Below are 22,279 nucleotides of genomic sequence, written 5' to 3'. Positions count from 1 at the left end.
GCACCCGATTATTTACATAGACACTAAAGCGTCTGGATTGATTGTGAATATAACCCAAAACCACTTTACTATCTGTATAAAAACTAGTGGAGTTTAGCTGGAGATCTATTTCCTCACTGACGACTTCCGCAATCTCCATAGCTAGCACCGCAGCACATAGCTCCAGCCTGGGCACTGTAAGTTCAGGTCGGGGGGCAAGACTTGCCTTGCCGAGGACAAAGCCCACATCTATTTGCTTGTCATGGCTTAGAAATTTGAGATAAGCCACAGCAGCAATGGCATTAACAGAGGCATCTGAAAAAATGCACAGCTCAATGTGCAGGGCATTAGAAGGTGGAATAGCAGAATATATACGGGGTATTTGAATGCCTCTGAGGCACTGCAGCGAACTCTGCCATTGCACCCATTGTTCATGCATGCTTTCTGGAAGGTTGGTGTCCCAATCACTGCCGTGTCTCGAGAGTTCTCTAAGTAGTAAGCGCCCCTGGATAGTCACTGGTGCCAGGAAACCCAGCGGGTCAAAAAGACTATTGACCGTGGAGAGTACTCCTCTGCGGGTATATGGTCTCTCAGTTTCAGGTTCATAAAATGTAAAAATGTCTGACATAATCTTCCATCTTACCCCAAGACTTCGCTGATCAGGTAGGTCATCCACAAACAAGTCAAGATTTTGTAGATCCTTAGCTCGATCTTCCATTAAGAATGCATCCATCACCTCAGCTTTGTTAGAGGCCACTTTGTAGAGCCTAAGATTTGAAGCTGCTAACATTTCCTGTGTTTTCTTAAGGAGATCAATTGCTTCCTCCACAGTGGGGACAGACTTTAAAGCATCATCCATATAAAAGTCTCTTTGAATAAAGCGGCACACATCACTGCCATACTCTTTTTCTCCTCCTTGTGCAACTCGCCTTAGACCATAAATGGCCACAGCAGGTGAGGGACTATTACCAAAAACATGCACCCTCATTCTATGGTCAACAACCCTTTTGTCCTGGTCACTGTCCTCATACCATAGAAAGCGCAAAACATCCCTACAATCTTCTCGCACTAGAAAACAATGAAACATTTGCTGAATGTCAGCCGTAAGTGCAACGGGGTTCTTCCTAAATCTTATAAGGATACCCAACAGGCTATTATTCAAGTCTGGCCCAGAGAGCAGCACATTGTTAAGGGAAACCCCTTCAAATTGAGCACTAGCATCAAAAACCACACGTATTTGGGTGGGCTTTTGTGTGTGGTACACTCCGAAGAAGGGCAAATACCAGTACTCCTTACCTTCTTGAACCGGAGGCGCAAGCTCTGCATGACAGCTATCCAACATCCTTTTCATGAATTCTAGAAAATGAGCTTTCATCTCTGGATGTTTCTCAAGGGTACGGCTTAGAGATCTAAAACGATTCATAGCATAGTGCTGCTGCTTTGCAGTAAGGAGACTGTGGAAGATTGAGGGTTCGCTTCCCGGTTCCTCCCTGTGTGGATAGCGCTTTGAGTACTAAGAAAAGCGCTATATAAATGTAATGAATTATTATTATTATTATTATTATATACACGATTATTAGGCAATTGCCTACGTGCTTTGCGAAAAGGAAGTGGGGCCACCCAGCTGTTGCTGGAGTCTTGGAAGAATTCATTCAACATAGTTTTGAGAAACAAAAGATCTTCCATAGAAGGTGCAGGTTTGTGATCACCTTTTGTCTGGTAGAAAACCGATTGTCCAAGTTTCTCCCCATTTGCTCCAGTCAGATGGCTTTCACTGGGAATGCGGCAGAAGAGTTGGTGCTGCTCAGAAGGGATGAACCTCTCTTTGACCATCATATGGCTCTCGCATGGGTGAAAGAGACTTGGCCTGCCATTATTCAGGATGTAAGTTTTCATGCTAGTGACCTCTGAAGGCCTGTGTGTACCACCCAGGCACACATCACCAATTATTACCCAGCCCAAGTCCAATTTTTGGGCATATGCTGCATCATGGGGCCCATTGATCTGCTTACGGACTTTATGCACCCTTAACATGTCCCTTCCCAGCAACAGCAGAATTGCTGCTTCTCTATCACGAGGTGGTATTTCATTGGCGATTGCCTTGAGGTGATGGTGATTGTGAGCAGCTTCTGGAGTAGGAATTTCATCCCTGTTGTCAGGGATCATATAGCATTCTAGGAGTGTGGGCAAAGGAAGACTTACTTTTTCATCTAATGACTCTATGATATAACCAACCGCTCGCCTGCCAGTAGTCTCAGCTATTCCAGAGCAGGTTTTCAATGTATATGCAGCTGAAGGTCCATCTATGTTGAAAATGTCAAAAAAATCTGGCCGAGCTAGGGACCTATTGCTTTGGTCATCCAGCATGGCATACATCCTCCTGCTTTTGCTGCGGTCACTGGCTGGATAAACATTCACAAGGCATATTTTTGCACAGGATTTCCCACTAAAGCCTTCACCACACACCTCAGTGCATTTCGACGTAATAGCGTCATCTGCTGCTTCTTTCTTCTCCCCGCCATGCTGTGCGAGGGGAGAAGGGGACTTGGACAGCCAAGGAGCTGGGCCTGGATGGAGGGCAGCTGAATGCCTGTCACTCTCACATTCAGAACATTTGACACTTGTTTCACAACATCTGGCAACATGTTTGGTTGATGCGCAGCATTTGAAACAGATGTTATGTGTTTTTAATATTCTTTTCCGTTCATCGAGGGGCATCTCTCTAAAGCCTCTGCACTTTCTCAGGGGGTAAGGTTTGCGATGAACTGGACATTGTCTATCTGGGTCATCATTGGCTGGGGAATTGGAACAGGGAGTAATATCTGTTTTGTGTACAGACACTGGCTTACGGGCATCACTGTGACTCTCGACGAATCTCTCTCTCTTGTTTGGGTTAACAGTGGAGGACGGGAGAGTAAAGCTGGGGTCATTACGTGCCTTAGCTTCACCGCGTATGAACTGCAAGAAGAAGGAAAATGGGGGAAAGGTGACCTTGTGTTCTTGCTTGTAGCGGGAGCCCTGCATCACCCACTTCTCCTGAAGCGCATATGGGAGCTTTTCTACTATTGGGTTAACACCTCTAGCAGTGTCCAAGTAGGAAAGCCCTGCTAAAAAACCATCTCGTTTTGCAGCCTCAACCTCAGACAGTAAATCACTCAGTTCCCTAAGCTTTTGGTGTTCTTTTGGTAATATTTTAGGAAAATTGTCCAGTTTTGCAAGCAGAGCACTTTCTATGGCTTCTGGCGACCCATAAATCTCCTCCAATCTCTCCCAAATGCGCTGCAGCCCAATAGACAAGTTCCGCACATTCGCTGACTTGATGCGACGCGCATGTTCTGCAGATTCTGTCCCAAGCCATTTAATCAATAAATCTATCTCTTCTCCCGCTGTAAGACCCAATGTCTCTATGGCATTAAGGAATGTGAATTTCCAGGCCAAATAATTCTCGGGCCGGTCATCACACTTATTTAGTCCGGATGATATCAGTTGGCTTCGTACCAGATACCTTGCTAAATCTGATGAGGCATGGTCACGAGAGTGTCCAGCAGTTTCATCCATGTGGTGGTTATAACGACTGGGGGCAAGGTGTTAGCACAGGCAGGCTCCGAGCACTGCTTGGCTGATTACTTAAAAGGGTAGGATGGCTCCTTTGCCTTAAAGGAGACTCTTTATTGTGTACAGTAGTATCTGCAAGATGACCTGATGCCAGATAGCTTGCTTCTTCTCGGGCTATATTTTCATCTGCTACCAGGTTGAGGACACACATGTCCGGAATGGGGCCATTATTCAAACATCCTTCCCTGAATGAATGCCTGCCGCTATGCTCATTTACATACTGTTCAGTATGCTGCTGTGGGCTCTGTGCTGGCAGTAACTGGGATCCGAGTTCAATTTCTGCGGCCTCTAAGTTTGCAACTGCAGCCTCCATCACAGCTGCTTCAGCCAGCGCAGCCTCTGCCTCTCTCTCTTTCTCCAGAGCATCTAACATGGCTTCTAGACGGGGCCTTTTCCATTCTAAGTTCAATCTCCTTCTTTGAAAAGGCAGCTCTAGCTTGGGCAGCTTCTGCCTTAGCACGTGCTTTGGCTGCTGCTACACTGACATTTGAAACAGCAGAAGATTTAGTCGAACGACAAGTAACAGATCTAACTTCCAATTCTTGAAGCTCCATTTTACATGGACAACTGGACAATGTAGTAACTGTAACTCCTCTAGCAATTCTTGAGCAAATTACTGCGCTGTTATTTCTGCCTTAAGATGCCTTATAAGACAATGGAGTCAGAGCCACTGAGCAATCTTGCTTGTAGGTCTCCCTTTTCACTGTACTGGCCTCACTGAATCTCCTGTTCAATTATCCAGCAAGCTAAACACCTTCATGCAATAATTCCCGGAACCACGAAGTGATGTAGAGAATGTTTTAATTACAAAAATGGTGTGAAACTGTAAATACAAATACAAACAAACACTAATAAGTACTTGTATAAGTAACATAGAGTAAATACAGCAGCATTTATAACTAAGAGCTTAACAGCCAAAGGCTCAGTAAATTTATGTAATGAAATACAACATTTACTTTGACACTCCTTAACCAAAGTTACTTAAACAAAGACTATAAAACTAGAAAAAAGAGAACTTACAGGGAATGCCTTCACAAGGGCTAACTAAGCAGGATGGCGAAGGATTGTTTGAGAGTACAAACACAGAGGTAATAAACACACCATGCTTACTGCTGCTGCACTCACTTCCTACTTCCTGCCTCCTGTCACATGGCTTCCTGCTTGCAGCAGTAGCATTAGGATTTTTATATTAGGATTACAAAGGTTTGCAAAAACAATTAGAACCAGAACACTCCCCGTCTGGTATCTTTAAGATACCACCAAAAAACTGAGCCAAATACTTTAATCTGGTGATAAAAGAAAAAACCAGTTCTGAAATAGGCCTGTAAAGGATTTTTGTTGCTCCTTGCTGAACTATCTTTATCTCGACCTTCCTTATTAATCCATCTTTGCTAGGAACAGCCTTCATTATTATTCCCATAGGCCACTCATTCCTCCTGACTTGCTTTTCCTTCAGAAGGACAACATCACCTTCTTTGATGTCAGGCCTTTTATTTTGCCATTTCTGTCATGTCTGCAGAGTGCTGAGATATTCCGTTCTCCACCTGCTCCAGAATTCCTCAGCGAGGTATTGGACACGCTTCCATTGGTGTCTCAACATCTCACCTGTACCAAAGTTACTTTGAGACAGAAAAGGCGTGCCTATTTTTGGGTGAGCAGCATGGAAGGTGTTAGGACATTAGGATGTTCAGGATCAGACGAAACAGGTACCAGGGGACGTGCATTAATTATGGTGATGACCTCTGCCATTAGCGTTGTTAACACTTCATGAGTAAGTCGTACACGACCAGACTGCAACAGCATGGAGTCTAATATGCGTCGTACCACTCCAATCATGCGTTCCCACACTCCCCCCATATGCGATGAATGAGGTGGGTTGAAAACCCAAGCACATCCTTGATCTTGTAGGTACTCCTGCACCTTCCCTTGCTTTGGAGCTTCCATTCCTAATTCTCTGCAGGCACCCACAAAATTTGTACCACAGTCAGATTAATTGTTTCGCTGGACCACGCAGTGCAAAGAAACGCCTTAATGCATTAATGAAGCTGGAAGAGCTCATTTCTTCAACAACTTCTATGTGGACTGCTCGAGTACACAGACAAGTGAAGAGTACTGCCCATCTTTTACTGTTTGCAATGACCTCCTCTTGTGCGCCTTGTAGATACTTCCCATGGACCAAACAAATCTACACCCACGTATGAGAATGAAGGATCCATTTGGAGCCTTTCAGCTGGCAGATCACACATTCACTGTTCATGTACTTTCCCTCTGAGCTTCCTGCAAGTCACACACTGATTAAGTATTTTACCTATGCACCGTTTGGCACCAACCAGCCATAGGCCACTTGCTCTGACAGCACCCTCGGTGAAGTGCCTTCCCTGGTGTTGTACCTTTTGGTGGTGATGCCTCACAAGAAGAGTTGCAACATGGTGGCTGCCAGGGATGATGAAAGGGTTAGTTTCTTTTGATTTAAGTCCGGACTGATTGAGGCGCCCACCAACTCGGAGGAGGCTGCTGCTGTCAATGATAGGATTCAGCTTGATGAGGGAGCTTTGTGAGGGAAGGTCCGATTTTGCCCTAATGCATCTGAGTTCTTTTGAATATACCTCATGCTGCACACTTCTGATGATTAAGCTTTCAGCCTTTACTAATGATCCATCTGAGATGCCTTTCTTACAAATATGCCAGCCAAGACAGCCTTCTGCTTGTTTTCGATTCCCAAAGCAGTCAGCAATGTGGCAGAGATGAGCCACAGCCTTGACTAGAGATGACCATCTAGAGAAACGTTCCCACCGTTTTGAGCTTAAGTGACTCTCAGAGGCATAAGTGGACAAAGAGTTCACTTCAGGTCGGATATCTACATCACTTTCTGGGTTGATGAGGTCAAATTTATTTTGTTCTTCTGGAATTTTCTTTAGTGGAAGGCGAAGGAAGGGAGGTCCAGTAATCCATGTTGAACTGGAAAGCTTGGAGGCTGAAATGGAGCGTGAACCATGATCAGCAGGATTTTGATCTGTTGGCACATAATGCCACTGTTCAGGTTTAGAAGACTGCCGGATTCGTTGCACCCGATTATTTACATAGACACTAAAGCGTCTGGATTGATTGTGAATATAACCCAAAACCACTTTACTATCTGTATAAAAACTAGTGGAGTTTAGCTGGAGATCTATTTCCTCACTGACGACTTCCGCAATCTCCATAGCTAGCACCGCAGCACATAGCTCCAGCCTGGGCACTGTAAGTTCAGGTCGGGGGGCAAGTCTTGCCTTGCCGAGGACAAAGCCCACATCTATTTGCGTGTCATGGCTTAGAAATTTGAGATAAGCCACAGCAGCAATGGCATTAACAGAGGCATCTGAAAAAATGCACAGCTCAATGTGCAGGGCATTAGAAGGTGGAATAGCAGAATATATACGGGGTATTTGAATGCCTCTGAGGCACTGCAGTGAACTCTGCCATTGCACCCATTGTTCATGTATGCCTTCTGGAAGGTTGGTGTCCCAATCACTGCCGTGTCTCGAGAGTTCTCTAAGTAGTAAGCGCCCCTGGATAGTCACTGGTGCCAGGAAACCCAGCGGGTCAAAAAGACTATTGACCGTGAGAGTACTCCTCTGCGGGTATATGGTCTCTCAGTTTCAGGTTCATAAAATGTAAAAATGTCTGACATAATATTCCATCTTACCCCAAGACTTCGCTGATCAGGTAGGTCATCCACAAACAAGTCAAGATTTTGTAGATCCTTAGCTCGATCTTCCATTAAGAATGCATCCATCACCTCAGCTTTGTTAGAGGCCACTTTGTAGAGCCTAAGATTTGAAGCTGCTAACATTTCCTGTGTTTTCTTAAGGAGATCAATTGCTTCCTCCACAGTGGGGACAGACTTTAAAGCATCATCCATATAAAAGTCTCTTTGAATAAAGCGGCACACATCACTGCCATACTCTTTTTCTCCTCCTTGTGCAACTCGCCTTAGACCATAAATGGCCACAGCAGGTGAGGGACTATTACCAAAAACATGCACCCTCATTCTATGGTCAACAACCCTTTTGTCCTGGTCACTGTCCTCATACCATAGAAAGCGCAAAACATCCCTACAATCTTCTCGCACTAGAAAACAATGAAACATTTGCTGAATGTCAGCCGTAAGTGCAACGGGGTTCTTCCTAAATCTTATAAGGATACCCAACAGGCTATTATTCAAGTCTGGCCCAGAGAGCAGCACATTGTTAAGGGAAACCCCTTCAAATTGAGCACTAGCATCAAAAACCACACGTATTTGGGTGGGCTTTTGTGTGTGGTACACTCCGAAGAAGGGCAAATACCAGTACTCCTTACCTTCTTGAACCGGAGGCGCAAGCTCTGCATGACAGCTATCCAACATCCTTTTCATGAATTCTAGAAAATGAGCTTTCATCTCTGGATGTTTCTCAAGGGTACGGCTTAGAGATCTAAAACGATTCATAGCATAGTGCTGCTGCTTTGCAGTAAGGAGACTGTGGAAGATTGAGGGTTCGCTTCCCGGTTCCTCCCTGTGTGGATAGCGCTTTGAGTACTAAGAAAAGCGCTATATAAATGTAATGAATTATTATTATTATTATTATTATATACACGATTATTAGGCAATTGCCTACGTGCTTTGCGAAAAGGAAGTGGGGCCACCCAGCTGTTGCTGGAGTCTTGGAAGAATTCATTCAACATAGTTTTGAGAAACAAAAGATCTTCCATAGAAGGTGCAGGTTTGTGATCACCTTTTGTCTGGTAGAAAACCGATTGTCCAAGTTTCTCCCCATTTGCTCCAGTCAGATGGCTTTCACTGGGAATGCGGCAGAAGAGTTGGTGCTGCTCAGAAGGGATGAACCTCTCTTTGACCATCATATGGCTCTCGCATGGGTGAAAGAGACTTGGCCTGCCATTATTCAGGATGTAAGTTTTCATGCTAGTGACCTCTGAAGGCCTGTGTGTACCACCCAGGCACACATCACCAATTATTACCCAGCCCAAGTCCAATTTTTGGGCATATGCTGCATCATGGGGCCCATTGATCTGCTTACGGACTTTATGCACCCTTAACATGTCCCTTCCCAGCAACAGCAGAATTGCTGCTTCTCTATCACGAGGTGGTATTTCATTGGCGATTGCCTTGAGGTGATGGTGATTGTGAGCAGCTTCTGGAGTAGGAATTTCATCCCTGTTGTCAGGGATCATATAGCATTCTAGGAGTGTGGGCAAAGGAAGACTTACTTTTTCATCTAATGACTCTATGATATAACCAACCGCTCGCCTGCCAGTAGTCTCAGCTATTCCAGAGCAGGTTTTCAATGTATATGCAGCTGAAGGTCCATCTATGTTGAAAATGTCAAAAAAATCTGGCCGAGCTAGGGACCTATTGCTTTGGTCATCCAGCATGGCATACATCCTCCTGCTTTTGCTGCGGTCACTGGCTGGATAAACATTCACAAGGCATATTTTTGCACAGGATTTCCCACTAAAGCCTTCACCACACACCTCAGTGCATTTCGACGTAATAGCGTCATCTGCTGCTTCTTTCTTCTCCCCGCCATGCTGTGCGAGGGGAGAAGGGGACTTGGACAGCCAAGGAGCTGGGCCTGGATGGAGGGCAGCTGAATGCCTGTCACTCTCACATTCAGAACATTTGACACTTGTTTCACAACATCTGGCAACATGTTTGGTTGATGCGCAGCATTTGAAACAGATGTTATGTGTTTTTAATATTCTTTTCCGTTCATCGAGGGGCATCTCTCTAAAGCCTCTGCACTTTCTCAGGGGGTAAGGTTTGCGATGAACTGGACATTGTCTATCTGGGTCATCATTGGCTGGGGAATTGGAACAGGGAGTAATATCTGTTTTGTGTACAGACACTGGCTTACGGGCATCACTGTGACTCTCGACGAATCTCTCTCTCTTGTTTGGGTTAACAGTGGAGGACGGGAGAGTAAAGCTGGGGTCATTACGTGCCTTAGCTTCACCGCGTATGAACTGCAAGAAGAAGGAAAATGGGGGAAAGGTGACCTTGTGTTCTTGCTTGTAGCGGGAGCCCTGCATCACCCACTTCTCCTGAAGCGCATATGGGAGCTTTTCTACTATTGGGTTAACACCTCTAGCAGTGTCCAAGTAGGAAAGCCCTGCTAAAAAACCATCTCGTTTTGCAGCCTCAACCTCAGACAGTAAATCACTCAGTTCCCTAAGCTTTTGGTGTTCTTTTGGTAATATTTTAGGAAAATTGTCCAGTTTTGCAAGCAGAGCACTTTCTATGGCTTCTGGCGACCCATAAATCTCCTCCAATCTCTCCCAAATGCGCTGCAGCCCAATAGACAAGTTCCGCACATTCGCTGACTTGATGCGACGCGCATGTTCTGCAGATTCTGTCCCAAGCCATTTAATCAATAAATCTATCTCTTCTCCCGCTGTAAGACCCAATGTCTCTATGGCATTAAGGAATGTGAATTTCCAGGCCAAATAATTCTCGGGCCGGTCATCAAACTTATTTAGTCCGGATGATATCAGTTGGCTTCGTACCAGATACCTTGCTAAATCTGATGAGGCATGGTCACGAGAGTGTCCAGCAGTTTCATCCATGTGGTGGTTATAACGACTGGGGCAAGGTGTTAGCACAGGCAGGCTCCGAGCACTGCTTGGCTGATTACTTAAAAGGGTAGGATGGCTCCTTTGCCTTAAAGGAGACTCTTTATTGTGTACAGTAGTATCTGCAAGATGACCTGATGCCAGATAGCTTGCTTCTTCTCGGGCTATATTTTCATCTGCTACCAGGTTGAGGACACACATGTCCGGAATGGGGCCATTATTCAAACATCCTTCCCTGAATGAATGCCTGCCGCTATGCTCATTTACATACTGTTCAGTATGCTGCTGTGGGCTCTGTGCTGGCAGTAACTGGGATCCGAGTTCAATTTCTGCGGCCTCTAAGTTTGCAACTGCAGCCTCCATCACAGCTGCTTCAGCCAGCGCAGCCTCTGCCTCTCTCTCTTTCTCCAGAGCATCTAACATGGCTTCTAGACGGGCCTTTTCCATTCTAAGTTCAATCTCCTTCTTTGAAAAGGCAGCTCTAGCTTGGGCAGCTTCTGCCTTAGCACGTGCTTTGGCTGCTGCTACACTGACATTTGAAACAGCAGAAGATTTAGTCGAACGACAAGTAACAGATCTAACTTCCAATTCTTGAAGCTCCATTTTACATGGACAACTGGACAATGTAGTAACTGTAACTCCTCTAGCAATTCTTGAGCAAATTACTGCGCTGTTATTTCTGCCTTAAGATGCCTTATAAGACAATGGAGTCAGAGCCACTGAGCAATCTTGCTTGTAGGTCTCCCTTTTCACTGTACTGGCCTCACTGAATCTCCTGTTCAATTATCCAGCAAGCTAAACACCTTCATGCAATAATTCCCGGAACCACGAAGTGATGTAGAGAATGTTTAATTACAAAAATGGTGTGAAACTGTAAATACAAATACAAACAAACACTAATAAGTACTTGTATAAGTAACATAGAGTAAATACAGCAGCATTTATAACTAAGAGCTTAACAGCCAAAGGCTCAGTAAATTTATGTAATGAAATACAACATTTACTTTGACACTCCTTAACCAAAGTTACTTAAACAAAGACTATAAAACTAGAAAAAAGAGAACTTACAGGGAATGCCTTCACAAGGGCTAACTAAGCAGGATGGCGAAGGATTGTTTGAGAGTACAAACACAGAGGTAATAAACACACCATGCTTACTGCTGCTGCACTCACTTCCTACTTCCTGCCTCCTGTCACATGGCTTCCTGCTTGCAGCAGTAGCATTAGGATTTTTATATTAGGATTACAAAGGTTTGCAAAAACAATTAGAACCAGAACACTCCCCGTCTGGTATCTTTAAGATACCACCAAAAACTGAGCCAAATACTTTAATCTGGTGATAAAAGAAAAACCAGTTCTGAAATAGGCCTGTAAAGGATTTTTGTTGCTCCTTGCTGAACTATCTTTATCTCGACCTTCCTTATTAATCCATCTTTGCTAGGAACAGCCTTCATTATTATTCCCATAGGCCACTCATTCCTCCTGACTTGCTTTTCCTTCAGAAGGACAACATCACCTTCTTTGATGTCAGGCCTTTTATTTTGCCATTTCTGTCATGTCTGCAGAGTGCTGAGATATTCCGTTCTCCACCTGCTCCAGAATTCCTCAGCGAGGTATTGGACACGCTTCCATTGGTGTCTCAACATCTCACCTGTACCAAAGTTACTTTGAGACAGAAAAGGCGTGCCTATTTTTTGGGTGAGCAGCATGGAAGGTGTTAGGACATTAGGATGTTCAGGATCAGACGAAACAGGTACCAGGGGACGTGCATTAATTATGGTGATGACCTCTGCCATTAGCGTTGTTAACACTTCATGAGTAAGTCGTACACGACCAGACTGCAACAGCATGGAGTCTAATATGCGTCGTACCACTCCAATCATGCGTTCCCACACTCCCCCCATATGCGATGAATGAGGTGGGTTGAAAACCCAAGCACATCCTTGATCTTGTAGGTACTCCTGCACCTTCCCTTGCTTTGGAGCTTCCATTCCTAATTCTCTGCAGGCACCCACAAAATTTGTACCACAGTCAGATTAATTGTTTCGCTGGACCACGCAGTGCAAAGAAACGCCTTAATGCATTAATGAAGCTGGAAGAGCTCATTTCTTCAACAACTTCTATGTGGACTGCTCGAGTACACAGACAAGTGAAGAGTACTGCCCATCTTTTACTGTTTGCATGACCTCCTCTTGTGCGCCTTGTAGATACTTCCCATGGACCAAACAAATCTACACCCACGTATGAGAATGAAGGATCCATTTGGAGCCTTTCAGCTGGCAGATCACACATTCACTGTTCATGTACTTTCCCTCTGAGCTTCCTGCAAGTCACACACTGATTAAGTATTTTACCTATGCACCGTTTGGCACCAACCAGCCATAGGCCACTTGCTCTGACAGCACCCTCGGTGAAGTGCCTTCCCTGGTGTTGTACCTTTTGGTGGTGATGCCTCACAAGAAGAGTTGCAACATGGTGGCTGCCAGGGATGATGAAAGGGTTAGTTTCTTTTGATTTAAGTCCGGACTGATTGAGGCGCCCACCAACTCGGAGGAGGCTGCTGCTGTCAATGATAGGATTCAGCTTGATGAGGGAGCTTTGTGAGGGAAGGTCCGATTTTGCCCTAATGCATCTGAGTTCTTTTGAATATACCTCATGCTGCACACTTCTGATGATTAAGCTTTCAGCCTTTACTAATGATCCATCTGAGATGCCTTTCTTACAAATATGCCAGCCAAGACAGCCTTCTGCTTGTTTTCGATTCCCAAAGCAGTCAGCAATGTGGCAGAGATGAGCCACAGCCTTGACTAGAGATGACCATCTAGAGAAACGTTCCCACCGTTTTGAGCTTAAGTGACTCTCAGAGGCATAAGTGGACAAAGAGTTCACTTCAGGTCGGATATCTACATCACTTTCTGGGTTGATGAGGTCAAATTTATTTTGTTCTTCTGGAATTTTCTTTAGTGGAAGGCGAAGGAAGGGAGGTCCAGTAATCCATGTTGAACTGGAAAGCTTGGAGGCTGAAATGGAGCGTGAACCATGATCAGCAGGATTTTGATCTGTTGGCACATAATGCCACTGTTCAGGTTTAGAAGACTGCCGGATTCGTTGCACCCGATTATTTACATAGACACTAAAGCGTCTGGATTGATTGTGAATATAACCCAAAACCACTTTACTATCTGTATAAAAACTAGTGGAGTTTAGCTGGAGATCTATTTCCTCACTGACGACTTCCGCAATCTCCATAGCTAGCACCGCAGCACATAGCTCCAGCCTGGGCACTGTAAGTTCAGGTCGGGGGGCAAGTCTTGCCTTGCCGAGGACAAAGCCCACATCTATTTGCTTGTCATGGCTTAGAAATTTGAGATAAGCCACAGCAGCAATGGCATTAACAGAGGCATCTGAAAAAATGCACAGCTCAATGTGCAGGGCATTAGAAGGTGGAATAGCAGAATATATACGGGGTATTTGAATGCCTCTGAGGCACTGCAGTGAACTCTGCCATTGCACCCATTGTTCATGTATGCCTTCTGGAAGGTTGGTGTCCCAATCACTGCCGTGTCTCGAGAGTTCTCTAAGTAGTAAGCGCCCCTGGATAGTCACTGGTGCCAGGAAACCCAGCGGGTCAAAAAGACTATTGACCGTGGAGAGTACTCCTCTGCGGGTATATGGTCTCTCAGTTTCAGGTTCATAAAATGTAAAAAATGTCTGACATAATATTCCATCTTACCCCAAGACTTCGCTGATCAGGTAGGTCATCCACAAACAAGTCAAGATTTTGTAGATCCTTAGCTCGATCTTCCATTAAGAATGCATCCATCACCTCAGCTTTGTTAGAGGCCACTTTGTAGAGCCTAAGATTTGAAGCTGCTAACATTTCCTGTGTTTTCTTAAGGAGATCAATTGCTTCCTCCACAGTGGGGACAGACTTTAAAGCATCATCCATATAAAAGTCTCTTTGAATAAAGCGGCACACATCACTGCCATACTCTTTTTCTCCTCCTTGTGCAACTCGCCTTAGACCATAAATGGCCACAGCAGGTGAGGGACTATTACCAAAAACATGCACCCTCATTCTATGGTCAACAACCCTTTTGTCCTGGTCACTGTCCTCATACCATAGAAAGCGCAAAACATCCCTACAATCTTCTCGCACTAGAAAACAATGAAACATTTGCTGAATGTCAGCCGTAAGTGCAACGGGGTTCTTCCTAAATCTTATAAGGATACCCAACAGGCTATTATTCAAGTCTGGCCCAGAGAGCAGCACATTGTTAAGGGAAACCCCTTCAAATTGAGCACTAGCATCAAAAACCACACGTATTTGGGTGGGCTTTTGTGTGTGGTACACTCCGAAGAAGGGCAAATACCAGTACTCCTTACCTTCTTGAACCGGAGGCGCAAGCTCTGCATGACAGCTATCCAACATCCTTTTCATGAATTCTAGAAAATGAGCTTTCATCTCTGGATGTTTCTCAAGGGTACGGCTTAGAGATCTAAAACGATTCATAGCATAGTGCTGCTGCTTTGCAGTAAGGAGACTGTGGAAGATTGAGGGTTCGCTTCCCGGTTCCTCCCTGTGTGGATAGCGCTTTGAGTACTAAGAAAAGCGCTATATAAATGTAATGAATTATTATTATTATTATTATTATATACACGATTATTAGGCAATTGCCTACGTGCTTTGCGAAAAGGAAGTGGGGCCACCCAGCTGTTGCTGGAGTCTTGGAAGAATTCATTCAACATAGTTTTGAGAAACAAAAGATCTTCCATAGAAGGTGCAGGTTTGTGATCACCTTTTGTCTGGTAGAAACCGATTGTCCAAGTTTCTCCCCATTTGCTCCAGTCAGATGGCTTTCACTGGGAATGCGGCAGAAGAGTTGGTGCTGCTCAGAAGGGATGAACCTCTCTTTGACCATCATATGGCTCTCGCATGGGTGAAAGAGACTTGGCCTGCCATTATTCAGGATGTAAGTTTTCATGCTAGTGACCTCTGAAGGCCTGTGTGTACCACCCAGGCACACATCACCAATTATTACCCAGCCCAAGTCCAATTTTTGGGCATATGCTGCATCATGGGGCCCATTGATCTGCTTACGGACTTTATGCACCCTTAACATGTCCCTTCCCAGCAACAGCAGAATTGCTGCTTCTCTATCACGAGGTGGTATTTCATTGGCGATTGCCTTGAGGTGATGGTGATTGTGAGCAGCTTCTGGAGTAGGAATTTCATCCCTGTTGTCAGGGATCATATAGCATTCTAGGAGTGTGGGCAAAGGAAGACTTACTTTTTCATCTAATGACTCTATGATATAACCAACCGCTCGCCTGCCAGTAGTCTCAGCTATTCCAGAGCAGGTTTTCAATGTATATGCAGCTGAAGGTCCATCTATGTTGAAAATGTCAAAAAAATCTGGCCGAGCTAGGGACCTATTGCTTTGGTCATCCAGCATGGCATACATCCTCCTGCTTTTGCTGCGGTCACTGGCTGGATAAACATTCACAAGGCATATTTTTGCACAGGATTTCCCACTAAAGCCTTCACCACACACCTCAGTGCATTTCGACGTAATAGCGTCATCTGCTGCTTCTTTCTTCTCCCCGCCATGCTGTGCGAGGGGAGAAGGGGACTTGGACAGCCAAGGAGCTGGGCCTGGATGGAGGGCAGCTGAATGCCTGTCACTCTCACATTCAGAACATTTGACACTTGTTTCACAACATCTGGCAACATGTTTGGTTGATGCGCAGCATTTGAAACAGATGTTATGTGTTTTTAATATTCTTTTCCGTTCATCGAGGGGCATCTCTCTAAAGCCTCTGCACTTTCTCAGGGGGTAAGGTTTGCGATGAACTGGACATTGTCTATCTGGGTCATCATTGGCTGGGGAATTGGAACAGGGAGTAATATCTGTTTTGTGTACAGACACTGGCTTACGGGCATCACTGTGACTCTCGACGAATCTCTCTCTCTTGTTTGGGTTAACAGTGGAGGACGGGAGAGTAAAGCTGGGGGTCATTACGTGCCTTAGCTTCACCGCGTATGAACTGCAAGAAGAAGGAAAATGGGGGAAAGGTGACCTTGTGTTCTTGCTTGTAGCGGGAGCCCTGCATCACCCACTTCTCCTGAAGCGCATATGGAGCTTTTCTACTATTGGGTTAACACCTCTAGCAGTGTCCAAGTAGGAAAGCCCTGCTAAAAAACCATCTCGTTTTGCAGCCTCAACCTCAGACAGTAAATCACTCAGTTCCCTAAGCTTTTGGTGTTCTTTTGGTAATATTTTAGGAAAATTGTCCAGTTTTGCAAGCAGAGCACTTTCTATGGCTTCTGGCGACCCATAAATCTCCTCCAATCTCTCCCAAATGCGCTGCAGCCCAATAGACAAGTTCCGCACATTCGCTGACTTGATGCGACGCGCATGTTCTGCAGATTCTGTCCCAAGCCATTTAATCAATAAATCTATCTCTTCTCCCGCTGTAAGACCCAATGTCTCTATGGCATTAAGGAATGTGAATTTCCAGGCCAAATAATTCTCGGGCCGGTCATCAAACTTATTTAGTCCGGATGATATCAGTTGGCTTCGTACCAGATACCTTGCTAAATCTGATGAGGCATGGTCACGAGAGTGTCCAGCAGTTTCATCCATGTGGTGGTTATAACGACTGGGGCAAGGTGTTAGCACAGGCAGGCTCCGAGCACTGCTTGGCTGATTACTTAAAAGGGTAGGATGGCTCCTTTGCCTTAAAGGAGACTCTTTATTGTGTACAGTAGTATCTGCAAGATGACCTGATGCCAGATAGCTTGCTTCTTCTCGGGCTATATTTTCATCTGCTACCAGGTTGAGGACACACATGTCCGGAATGGGGCCATTATTCAAACATCCTTCCCTGAATGAATGCCTGCCGCTATGCTCATTTACATACTGTTCAGTATGCTGCTGTGGGCTCTGTGCTGGCAGTAACTGGGATCCGAGTTCAATTTCTGCGGCCTCTAAGTTTGCAACTGCAGCCTCCATCACAGCTGCTTCAGCCAGCGCAGCCTCTGCCTCTCTCTCTTTCTCCAGAGCATCTAACATGGCTTCTAGACGGGCCTTTTCCATTCTAAGTTCAATCTCCTTCTTTGAAAAGGCAGCTCTAGCTTGGGCAGCTTCTGCCTTAGCACGTGCTTTGGCTGCTGCTACACTGACATTTGAAACAGCAGAAGATATAGTCGAACAACAAGTAACAGATCTAACTTCCAATTCTTGAAGCTCCATTTTACATGGACAACTGGACAATGTAGTAACTGTAACTCCTCTAGCAATTCTTGAGCAAATTACTGCGCTGTTATTTCTGCCTTAAGATGCCTTATAAGACAATGGAGTCAGAGCCACTGAGCAATCTTGCTTGTAGGTCTCCCTTTTCACTGTACTGGCCTCACTGAATCTCCTGTTCAATTATCCAGCAAGCTAAACACCTTCATGCAATAATTCCCGGAACCACGAAGTGATGTAGAGAATGTTTAATTACAAAAATGGTGTGAAACTGTAAATACAAATACAAACAAACACTAATAAGTACTTGTATAAGTAACATAGAGTAAATACAGCAGCATTTATAACTAAGAGCTTAACAGCCAAAGGCTCAGTAAATTTATGTAATGAAATACAACATTTACTTTGACACTCCTTAACCAAAGTTACTTAAACAAAGACTATAAAACTAGAAAAAAGAGAACTTACAGGGAATGCCTTCACAAGGGCTAACTAAGCAGGATGGCGAAGGATTGTTTGAGAGTACAAACACAGAGGTAATAAACACACCATGCTTACTGCTGCTGCACTCACTTCCTACTTCCTACTTCCTGCCTCCTGTCACATGGCTTCCTGCTTGCAGCAGTAGCATTAGGATTTTTATATTAGGATTACAAAGGTTTGCAAAAACAATTAGAACCAGAACACTTTGGCTGTATGTTTTGGGTCATTGTCCATCTGTATCATGAAACGCCGCACAATCAATTTGACTGCATTTAGCTGGATTTGAGCAGACAGCATGTCTCTGAACACCTCAGAATTCATTCGGCTGTTTCTGTCCTGTGTCACATCATCAATAAACACTAGTGTCCCAGTGCCACTGGCAGCCATGCACGCCCAAGCCATCACACTGCCTCCACCGTGTTTTACAGATGATGTGGTATGCTTTGGATAATGAGCTGTTCCACGCCTTCTCCATACTTTTTTCTTGCCATCATTCTGGTAGAGGTTGATCTTGGTTTCATCTGTCCAAAGAATGTTTTTCCAGAACTGTGCTGGCTTTTTTAGATGTTCTTTAGCAAAGTCCAATCTAGCCTTTCTATTCTTGAGGTTTATGAGTGGCTTGCACCTTGCAGTGCACCCTCTGTATTTACTTTCATGCAGTCTTCTCTTTATGGTAGACTTGAATATCGATACACCTACCCCCTGGAGAGTGTTCTTCACTTGGTTGGCTGTAGTGATGGGCCGCTCGATACTCAGGTTTCGACACTGTGTTGAGCTTTCGAAGCACTGGAGATGGAAGCGCTGCTTCCAGGCTTGCTACAAATGCGGCCATCACGTGATTTTGAGTCACGCTAGCGTAATGACGTCATTGATATCTGTGCAGTCAGCAGTCGATTTGGTCACTCACTAGTCTGCCGAAATGCTTGAGAAGGGTATTGCTGCAGACCGGAGACATTATGGGCGGATCTGAAGGCGGGATAACTGTAAATTGAAGTGGATAGTATTGGCTAATTCAGAATTTCAACGAATGAGATTGTTGTTAAAGTATGACAATCAAAAACTCACTCAACGTTTGAAGTTGTCTATCAAGTGTAACTTCCACCAATCTTTTCACAGTTAGTGATCCCTACCGCTTTGAGGTTCCGCCTCATAGAGTTTCTTTTGAAATAGCAGCAGCGAAGAAACTCTATTAGACCAAAGAAGAAGCGACGAAACGAATTGTTTGTTATTTCTGACAATGGAAGTAAATTTGCTTCTAAATTAAAACGTATGAAATTTGCAATTGCTAAGTTTTCTTCGTGTTTTTCAAATAACTTTTTGTTTCTTTGTTGTGATTGTACGTTTGTATAAATATTAATATATATTGTATTCACGTTTGTATTAATAATCATTTTCGCTGTAGTAATTGATGCATATTCAGTGCTTGAAGTGGTTCGGCACTCAGCGGTGCCGGCAAATCTTCAAACGACGCAAAGCAAGTTTCACGGGCAACATCCACCCACACCCACCCCCTCTCCGGTGCTCAGTGGAATACTAGTAGATCACCGTCAGTAGTTTGGTTGCCTATTAACTCTGTGCATATTTACATTTGTGAGATGTTCGATTAAAACGCTGTAATGTTATTTTACATTTTTTTAAACAGGATCATATCACGATCAAAAATACCACAGACATTCCGTCCATACTTCAAATCTTCAGATGTGTTTTTGTGCCCTTTCTGTCATCCATGACTGTATTCTTCACGCTCGTATATACGAGCAAATGTACACTTACGAGATCACCGCAGAACAGCAGTTTCCTACGGAGGTATGTGTATCCCACTTTTCCCATTAACCCAGGCTGAGTATGGGTGGTAAATATTCAGTGTTTCCTTTTTGTTTTGTTAACAATTTATCCCATAATTTTATGTGGCCATCTCCTATGGTCTGGTTTAGTGGGTGCCAAATAACCTGTGCCTTGTTAGAATAATTTACAGATATTGGTAGGCCTACTTGTTCTGAGTGTACCATTGCTGAGTGCCGGTGCGGGTACCCTGCTTTTGGAGACGCGCCTTTTTGGGATGCTTGGACAATCAAAGGTGACACCTCACATCCAACCAGGGGAAAATAGTTTAAATAAGCTTGGAATTTTACATTTTTTAATGTCTAAATAAGTTCATATAGTGTTATTTTAAATACACCAGTGTGTGTTTTGGTGTATACAGGTAAACTTTTACTGGCACTCTTTTTTTTTCTGTTAAATGAATAACATCAATATTTTAATGTCTAAAAGTCAGGACCAAGAAGATCATGGCAGCAGTGAACTCGTTGAGGAATATACTGATACAGGCACACCAAGGTATTAATGTAGAACTTAGTCTACCACTGTGGTTTGATACTTGGTTCAACTTGAGTAAAAACCTTAAAATTGAACATGGTATGAAGGATTGTCATAAGCTTTTTGACCCGTTGTCACATGGGGAGTGTTAGATTGGTTATTTTGATGGTTAGAATAAAAATATCTTCAAAGCTTTTCTGTGACTTGCATATTACTTTAGCCAGTGTCCGGACTGGTGCAATCATACTACTCTGAAGTAATGGATGTATTCAGAAAAGCTATTGAGATCACATCCAACAGGAGTTTTTGTAGTGATCCACAGAGTAATCCTCACAGTTTCAACTGTCTTCCAATGTGTCCACTTTTCCGAGAAAACACAACTGTTCAGACCAAAACCAGACAGCTTGCATAAGACAAATACTACATGTGACACTCTGCTGCATTTATTTGTGTGTGTCCACAGTGTAGGAGAGCAGGCTGGCTGTGTGGCTGCAGAAGGGCAGCTGACTGAAGAACAAGTGGCTCAGATTTTTGCAGCTGCAGAGATCAGCAGGGCCTACAGGAGGACTCATCATGAAAAACAGTTAGAGTTCATAATAAAGTACCATGGAGCAGATGATCACTTGCTGGTAACTTAGTTCAGATGACAAGTAAAACTTTGGTATTGTAATCTGTCTGGCAGCAAAGAGCTATGATGACTTTATAGTGCCAAACACTTGTATTTTCTTGTCCAACAGGTTGTTGTATCTCGTAAGGTATCGTCCAAATGGTTAAAAAATTATGAAAATCCTAAAGGTCACCGGGTAATGACTTATATAGAAGATGAGGAGCTGATAGATGGCCTCTACAACTTCTTAGATGAAGAGCTGTAGGCACTTTTGAGAGGATTGACAGAGTTGGCATCATTCTGGATGTACTGATACCAGAGGTTAATTAGCCTTCAGTAAATCACTAATGAGTACAGAAAGTGTGTCTATGAGTAACATCCTCTCTTTTTCTGTATTTTTGATGGGCTCTTATTAAAGCTGTACAAACAGTTGAGAGGACTTCTCTGCCAGAGGCAGAAAATCTGTTCATGGATGGACCAGTATACAGTGAGTGGTACGTCATGTGGAAAATAAACAGTCCTTTCTTTTTCTTTTCAGCGCCATTATTCTGTTAAACGGAATACCCTATAGTTGTTGTGAATTTAGACAAGAATATAAACTAAATATATATAAATGTGAATATATATGTTTAAAGTGACATTTAAACTATACATTAGTACATTTTTAGTATTGGTAAAATTACATTTAGAAGTATGCTATATGTAGCATTTATTCTAAACTGTACAAGGTCAAGAATTGTGGTTTCAAATGACAAATGCAGCAGTGTTTCTGGTTGGTATGATTAGAATTTGTTCATTTGTGTGGTTGTTTTTGTTTTGTTTTTTAGTGAGAGGGAAGAGTTTGACAAACTGTACTTGTTTTACAACAGTTGGATGCACAAGGAAAGCACCACTGAGGCATTTAAACTCGGGATTACATCTCAACTCTACTCAAATAAATGTGTCTCTTTCTTTACTTCTCTTTTGCCTTTTTATTTCTGTGTGTTAAAATGACTGTACAAAATAGAGTTGTATATATTTAATGTAACTATTGATGTAAATAATAAAGGACACTTTCTGTTATTGTTAAAGATTGTTGATTAAGTTCTGTATATTTGAAATTGCGTGTCTGTTTTTAGACAATTGATGTCATCTGGATTTTTTCTTTAATTGTTATAACTGCTTTGTATAGTTGTTATGCATTTTACATTGTTGTTTTATTTATATATAATATATAGAAGTGGGCATGCTGTTGTTTTAATACTTCAGTATATTCCTTGATCAGTCTATTTGTTAAATTTAATTTTTGTGCATTCTTTCTTTCAATTCAATTGACCAATCATTATTGATAATTGTAAATATTTCTTGAAATTGTTGCACAATTTATATCGAATATTTATTAATAAAATCTTGTTTTTGGTAGTGATAATACTGAGTGTTC

The 22,279-nt window shown here is 43.5% G+C and overlaps 1 pseudogene; it reads right to left on the bottom strand.

The window, feature by feature from the left end:
* Positions 1-3,544: 3,544 nt before the first annotated feature.
* LOC127528015 (uncharacterized) lies at positions 3,545-5,721 on the bottom strand (annotated as a pseudogene).
* Between the last annotated feature and the right edge of the window lie 16,558 nt (positions 5,722-22,279).

Source organism: Erpetoichthys calabaricus, chromosome 5 (assembly GCF_900747795.2).
Source record: "Erpetoichthys calabaricus chromosome 5, fErpCal1.3, whole genome shotgun sequence".
Lineage (NCBI taxonomy): Eukaryota > Metazoa > Chordata > Cladistia > Polypteriformes > Polypteridae > Erpetoichthys > Erpetoichthys calabaricus.
Note: the sequence above shows the minus strand (reverse complement) of the source record. Positions and strands in the feature narration are given on the sequence as shown.